This window comes from Heterocephalus glaber, unplaced genomic scaffold (genome assembly GCF_053883595.1).
Source record: "Heterocephalus glaber isolate CG9 unplaced genomic scaffold, H.glaber_assembly_v1.0 deba00000809, whole genome shotgun sequence".
In the NCBI taxonomy this organism is placed as follows: Eukaryota; Metazoa; Chordata; class Mammalia; order Rodentia; family Bathyergidae; genus Heterocephalus; species Heterocephalus glaber.
In genome coordinates, this window is record NW_028258163.1 from 5,562,069 (window position 1) to 5,570,271 (window position 8,203).

At 41.1% G+C, this 8,203-nt stretch overlaps 1 pseudogene; it reads left to right on the forward strand.

Annotated features, from left to right (window-relative positions):
• Positions 1-328: 328 nt before the first annotated feature.
• On the forward strand, positions 329-1,566 carry LOC101712568 (WD repeat and FYVE domain-containing protein 1 pseudogene; annotated as a pseudogene).
• Positions 1,567-8,203: the final 6,637 nt, after the last annotated feature.

Consider the following 8,203-nt stretch of genomic DNA (forward strand, 5'->3'; position numbering starts at 1 on the left):
TTATTTTGTGATAAATTCAAGCAGAACTGATTGTAGAGGCAAAGTAACAACCAATATCATAACTAGGATATTCTGAGACCTTGTCATGTCCCAGGAACAATCACAAGCTTTCAACGTGTATTAATTCACTAAATCCCATTAGCAACCCTATGCCATACAGGCACTGTTATTACTGCTGGTTTGTAAAAGAGAACACTGAGCCACATTTCATAAAACTACTTGGCCGAGAATCTAGTTCCTCTTCTTTTATCTAGTCTTGCCCTTCTTCCCTCTTGACTAAAAGGAAAGTACTGAGCTGATGGGTGCCCGGGAGGCCGTGGCCACAAACATGGCAGCTGAGATCCACTCCAGGCCGCAGAGCAGCCCCCCGGTGCTGCTGAGCAAGATCGAGGGCCACCAGGATGCCGTCACGGCCGTGCTCCTAATCTCCAAGGAGGACGGCGTGATCACGGTCAGCGGGGACAGGACCCTCCGAGTATGGCTGAAGAGAGGCAGTGGACAGTATTGGCCCAGCATTTACCACACCATGGCCTCTCCTTGCTCCACCATGGCTTACCATCACGACAGCAGACGGTATTTGTGGGCCAGGATAACGGAGCTATGATGGAATTTCACATTTCTGAAGATTTCAATAAAATGAATTTTACCAAGACCTACCCAGCTCACCAGAACAGGGTGTCTGCCATCATCTTCAGCGCGGCCACCGAGTGGGTGATCAGCACTGGCCACAACTCGTGCTTGAGCTGGATGTGGGCGTGGAGCGGGAGCATGCTGGGCCGGCACCTCTTCTCCTCCTGGGCCTCGTGTCTCCAATACGACTTTGATACTCAGTACGCTTTTGTTGGTGATTATTCTGGACAGATCACCTTGCTGAAGCTTGAGCAGAGCACGTGTTCGGTTATCACAACCCTCAAAGGACACGAAGGTAGTGTTGCCTGCCACTGGTGGGACCCTATTCAGCGGCTACTCTTCTCGGGAGCATCTGACAACAGCATCATCATGTGGGACATCGGAGGTAGGAAAGGCCGGACGCTCTTGCTTCAGGGCCACCATGGCAGAGTGCAGTCACTGTGTCACCTTCAGCTCACAAGGCAGCTCGTCTCCTGCTCCTCGGATGGCGGAATTGCAATGTGGAACATGGACGTGAGCAGAGAGGAGGCTCCTCAGTGGTTGGAAAGTGATTCCTGTCAGAAATGCGAGCAGCCCTTTTTCTGGAATATAAAGCAGATGTGGGACACGAAGACACTGGGCTTGAGACAGCATCACTGCCGGAAGTGCCGGCAGGCCGTGTGCAGCAGCAAGCGTTCCAGTTGCCCGGTCATGGGCTTCGAGTTCCAGGTTCGAGTGTGTGACTCGTGTTACGACTCCATCAAAGACGAAGATCGGACTTCTCTAGCAACCTTCCAGGAAGGGAAACACAACATTTCACACATGTCCATGGACATCGCCCGGGGGCTGATGGTGACGTGTGGGACGGACCGTGTGGTAAAGATCTGGGACAGGGCGCCTGGGGTGGGCTGCAGTCTGGCGACTGGATTTTCCCTGCACTGATCCGGGACCTGGCGACGCCTACACCTTGCAAACAGTGACCTCCACCCGCCGAAACCCTTCTGTGTGGCTCCACGGCCACTGTCACGTGAAGGACAGCAGCCACTTACAGACATTTTTCTAAAGAATACAATATAAAGGAACTCACCTGTGGGAACCAGCTCGGAACGGTCTGTGGCGGTTCCCGAGGAGTCGAAAGGCTTCCCGGAAACTTCCTCGTGAACCGAAGCGCGTGGGTGAGGAGCGTCCCCTCGCGGAGAGAGTTTTAGAGGGGAAAAAAATTGAACAAAACGTTAATGATTAGAACTTTCTCAACACTGTCCCAAGCACAATCACATCCACGCAGACCAGCACGCCTTCCGAGGGTCCAGAGGCTCCCAGTTGTCAGAGCAGGAGTTGGGGGAGGACAAAGTGAAGAAGCCAGGGCCCGCCCTCCTTGCCGGCAGTGTGCGAAGGTGGCCCTGGCTTCGCCGTACCTGGTGTCTTCGGGTTGTGCCATAATCCGCACACAGCATTTGGTCCATTTCAGTGGCTTCCCTTCCGGAGAAACCCTTCCACGTGTCACAAGCAAACCTTTGCAGCTGTCGTGATGTCAGTCATGAGACTTGTGCAGCAACCTAGTCCGTCCACATCCTTCCCTTCCCCCAGTGCACCCTGAGGACGCTTTTCTATGGTGCTGTTAACACGAGAGTCACACAAGTCACCTGACATTTCCTCACTGCAGCTAGGAACGACTTAGAAAAGCCAGCTGGCAGCCCGCAGGCGCTGGGAAATGATCAGCCTGCTCCATGGAACATGTGGCTCTCCTAACAGACACGTTCTGTTCGTAGTCCCAAGACGAGCCCCTGCGATATGGTGGCAATTTATTATCCTCTTCAGAAAAGTACTCCGAAGCTTTGAAATGATGCTGACTGTTAGTCAGAATGAGTGTTTGCCACATTCCATAGGAGGGACTTGGTGGCCAGAGCTATGATTATCAAGCAGGTCTTGTATAGGAATTCCTAACTGGTAAATCACTTTCATCACAACTAGCAAAAGTTATTTAAAAGCTGTTGTTTTAAAGCTTTGAACCCAAGTTCTAGGATGAGTCAGAGGTTAAGGAATGGAGAGCCTATCTTTCAATATTAAAACACTTATCTCTGGGCTGGGGATTTAGCTCAGTGGTTTCGGCACCTGCCTTGCAAGTGCAAGGTCCCAAGTTCAATCCCCGGTACCAAAATATATATATATATATATATATATATATTTATCTCTGCGTTTGTTTGTTTGAACAATGGCACATGTGTCTATTCCTTCAGGGCTGTGGGAGTGAGTGTTGAAGGACATACTTTTTAAAAAAGGGCAAATGTAAAAACAGACAGGAACAGTATCTTTGTTAGCCTTACTAATGGATATTGTTTTTTTTTTTTTTTTTTGGTACTGGGGATCAAACTCGGGTCCTTGCATTTGCAAGACAGGTGGCAAAACCGCTGAGCTAAATCCCGAGCCCCTGGATATTGACTTTTTTAAAAACCTACTGCATCACTGTGTTGGGGTCATATTAAAGCAACATGGTCATTCTGTGTGGTGAAACTATAGGACTAAATCTGGTTTACATCCATGGCTTACAGGGATAGAAAAGTTCATGACAGGCAGTTAAGCTAGAGTCTTCCTGACTGTGTGATACAAGTGGAAAAGAAAGGAAAGTCAGTCGGGCATGCTGTATTCTGGAAGGATCTGCATGAAATCTGATTGTCTTCAGAACGAGGCCGGAAGGAAGGCTTTTGTTGTTCTTTAAATTTTTTGTGTTACATCACCTTAAAACATTTTTTCCTTTAACACTTCTTCTTCAACTCTTTACAAAATATACGTTACTAACATAATTTGGAAGGAAAACAGAGTGATAACTTTTAAACCATAATGTTTAACGTTCAATTTCATATATTAACTTTCATTCAGTTAATGGTTTGGTCCATACAAAGGTGCTATCCTCGGATTTTACGTCCCAAAAGAAAAATAGAATATGATCGAGTCCTTGCCCTGTGAAAGAGTGCAGAGCTGTGGCTTTTGTTGTCTTTGAACTTCTGTGAAATGTGACACTCTAATGTCTGTGGTAAATTGAATGGAATATCATAGCTGGTGAGACTAGTACATAGCTTTCCAATATTTTTATTTTAAAATGTTCTTGGTGAAAAACTCTGTTCCATAAAGAATGTAAAAGTTGTTTCAGGCCTTTTACAGAGTTAATATGAGTCAAGGGAGAAATTTATATTTAAGGAAGAATTTCCTTAAATATGTTTTAACATAGATTGCTGTTCATCTAAGCCTACAATCTCTTTTCTTTTCAAAAACATGTTTCTATTACACATTAGGCAGCAAATGGGGTAGTATTTTTTATAGGAGTGGGCAAAAATTATTTTCTCAGTTGTACTGATAAGGCATACAAAGAAGGTACACATAGTCTCACAGTTATTTTGACTTTCTCATGAACGGGTCACCTAACATAGTTCTTCAAGTGACAGTTTCCTGTTCTTTCCTTTCCTGAATCTTTAGGCTAATTTGTATGAATAGGGATTAAGAAGTACAGAATATTAGAGAAGATCCTTATATTCAGCTCTTGTACTATGTAATGAGGAAATGCCCGTTCTTCATCATCAACACATTTTAAAATTGTCTATTAGTCCAAGTGATAGAAGTACCCCTAATAGCATTATGTAGAAACAAATTATTATTCATTATACTGTATTGTAAATCTGTTTACTACGCCCTATTTCTGTCTTGCTCCCTGGAGGATATAAGCAGAAAATAATGTATTGCTCTAGAAGATATTACTTTGTTCCCTCCCTTAGCAATTCAATTTGTTCCTGTCTCTGTTTTTAAAACGGTTGAATCCCAACCCAAATATGTGATGTGTACTATAGCTGCTCAGATCCAAGGAGGTATTTTCTAAAATCAATTTTCTTTAAAGTACTTTCTGCTTCCATTTCTGGATCTGGTATCTCCTAAAAAGTAAGAAACCAGTTACTATTAGTGATAAATCATCTGCTCATTATCAATGTGAGGTTTAACAAATAAGTAATACATGCTGCATTTATTCAAGTGTTTATTGCTTAATTGTTAATTGTGAGCAGATTATTGAATGCCTCCTCCATATTTCTGCAGTTTCCTATACAATAACTCTTTGAGTAAGCTGAAGTTTAGTTGTGCAGCACGTTTGTAGTAGAGTACAAATAAAGTGTTTTTCTCTACAGCCTTTTTTGACCCGGAAACAAAGGGTGATGTTAACCAGTACACTTTGTTTTTATACTAGCCATGTTTCTATGAGATATGATGCCCTGTGTATCCCAGAGAGGCTAGAAAACTTTGTTCTTTTCTCCTATTTGTGGGTGCACTTTTGTGGGGGATTTTGGAGAATACACATGCAATAAAATATCCTTTGCTTGTTAAAAAAAAAAGAAAAAAAAAGGAAAGTACTTAACTTTGGGGCTGAATCCTCACTTCACAGAGTAGCAAAAATTGTCAAATATTCTTGGAATACTATTTGTAATGTGACATTAACAATGAAATGCATGAATTTCTTCAGACCAGTGACTCCTTCAGATTCATTGACTATGACCTAAAGGGCCTGTTTAAACTATGTCAGATAGAGCTAAATTGTTAACTTACCTTGTGCATTAGATTCCTTCACGTACTAGGCAGGATTTTCACAATGTCCTCATGGAAAGGCAAATAAACAGTTATATAGATGTACAACCCCAGACATGGCTGGAATGAATCTATATTAAGACTAAGCTTTGTCATATTTTCATACTTAACAGTTACAGAATTGAAGCTTTACCTAGTACAGGAATTTTCCATTTACATTCCAACATTTTTTGCCTCTTGATCAAAACCACTGCTTTGAGGTCATTAAATCTCTTTGTTTTTATATTTTCCCCCTTAGCTGAATACCGTCTCCTTTATTTCTCTGGTTATTCGACCACACTGTAACAGGAGCTGTTTTGATTTTGTTTTCTCTCCACACTCCCTTTACTTTGTTTGTATTGGTGAAGGGTGGTGGTGGTAGAAAATGGTATGCAGAGAAGAGCAGAGAAGCAAAATCATTCTAGGCTTTGAAGTGAATAGAGAGGGTCTATTGTCACTTTTGCTTACTATTAAAAATATATCATTCTTTGCAACTGTTTTGTCTCAAATTAGTTAAAAATTATAAAAACTACCTTCCAATTTTATAAAACTTAATTTCCTTTAAAAATAATTCTCACATGAAATCAAAATTGGTAACAGCTATTCAGTGGTTTTCAGGTTTAGTTGGTTGTTAGAATCAATACTTGGTGAAACTTAGAACTTAATATAACTTCTTAATATAACAGTTATTTTAAGAAGTACTGTAACTAAAACGAAAAGAAGAAAAATAAAATAAAACAAAACAACAACGACAAAAACTCAAACTCAGTTGGTGTTTCTCAGTTACTGTTGTTGGGCATGTAATTTGGAGCCACAATTTTGGAAAACCATTTGGTAGTACCTCCCAAAACTGAATGAATTCAAGCCCAAGGAGGCAGCAATTTGACTTCCAGTGTAGACTCATCAGAAATGAGTAATTGTTAATGGACCAAAACTGGAAACCACTTAAAGGCCTCTCGATAGAAGAGTGATACATAAAATGTTGTCTGCTCATACAGTGGCATCCAGATAGCAATGACAATAAAGAATCTACAAAAGCACAAAAAACTACGGTATAAGAATGAAATTCACAAACGTGTATCTAAGCAAAAAAGTCATACACAAAAGAGCATATAGCATCTCATTCCTTTGAAGTATAAAGTCAAACCAAGCAAAACAAATCTAGATTGTTAGAAGTCAAAATGTGGTTACTTTTTGGGAGCCTGGGAGCCAATAGGTAGCATGGTAGGGCATTCCTGGAGTAGTGTCCAGTTTCTCCAACTGTGTGTTGATTATACTTGTGTGTTTGGCTTGTGGAAATGTATATGGCTGCATATTTATGATTTCTATTTTCTCTTTGTACTTATATTTCCATAATAATTTTAAAGAGTATTTTGCAATGTATGAGTCCATTTGACTCAAACAATAATTCTAGGAGATAAGGTCAGGTAACTTTACTCCAGTTTTGCAGGAAGGAAACAGGCTGAAATTTTGGTCCAAGGTCTCAAGAATGACTAGTGGGAGCATTAGTTCAGGTATGTAAACCTTCTGGCCCAGTGGAGGCAGTCCTTGTGGGAGGCACCTCACACAGTGTCTGATGAATAGTAGGTGCCCAATAAATGGCATCTGAAGCTAGATCATCGGTTGGTGCCTTAGCTCTCATCTTGCTTTGGAGGTGACCATTTTCTCTGGTGGTCTAATGTCCCTGATGGGAAATGTATATTCTCTCCTCACAGAGGAACAAAGATGAGCCCTGATTCAGATGTCCCAGAAGCTGCCAAAATACCTGTGGAGAATTACATAACTCTATCCCTTCAGGGCTTAGAAGAGAATGAGTAAGACACTCAGTTTTCAGACACAGGGCCTAGGGAAACAGGAAGGCTCACTTAGGCAGAAATCCATTTATGTGACCTTGGATAAATCATTGATAAATCACTGTTGGGGGCAACAGTTTGAAAGACAAATTTAAGCTCCCCACTTAGGCCCAGGTGGTTACCTTCTGTGGTTACCTGTCTGAGATCCTTAGATTTTACATCCTTACGTATATAAAATTACATTCTCATGATTTTCAAGGGCATCGGAAGCACTTCAAACTTGGTAATTTCCTTGGTGTAAGATCAATTTTTACTCAATTTAATTTATAACTTAAGTGTGGATCTGTCCAATTTTCTGCTTGTCTGCATAGTTGAAAAAGGAAATGAACAAAGTTACATAAACTAATCAGAGGTCATACTCAAATTGTTAACCATTATTTCTTTAAAAAACGTACAAAAATTTCAGTTATTTACGATGTGGCTAAAGGAAAGATAAGAAGTCTCGGAAATGAAATCTGTTATTGCTTGGATAATAAGAACTCGGGACCTTCTTTGGAAAAAAAACATGGAGAATGGGGAATGCTTTGATTTAGGGCTCTGCTGTGATGTCAAGGTCAGCCAATGAGCTCAGAAGGAATTTGAGAAAAGTAGAGTGATAAATAGAAACAGATGTTTGGAAAATCTTGAATATTGGTAATGAATTGTATAGTTACAAATCAAAATCTATCATCCTAATGAGGCTATGTTAAAAGTCATGTAAATGGGCTTTCATAGACCTGGTTAGATCTGTGGTCAGCCCTCCTCTTCCTGGTAGTGTGTTTTCAGCTGAAGTCCTTTAAAGGTTTTCCCCAAGGAGGTCAACCATCATGGGATTCCCATTAACTCAAGATTTCTATTTTAAATTAATATGAGAGCATTTTGATGGGAAGGGGAAAGGAAATAAAACTGAAAAAATCTTTTGGCGTCTGGTCAGCACTTACCTTCCTAGTAACAAATTCTTTTTGCCTTTAGTTGTTGCTGATGGCAGGAAATATAAAAGTCTTATATTTAGCATTGCCAAAGACCAAGAAGGAATAAAAGTATAAAACTTAAAGACAAGACTCTCAGAGGTGCTCAGAAGGAAGGCTGGTCTAAAAGCTAAGTGGGAATGGACAAAAAGAGGTCTTATTCCAACATAGAATTCAGGAGATTTGCAAAAG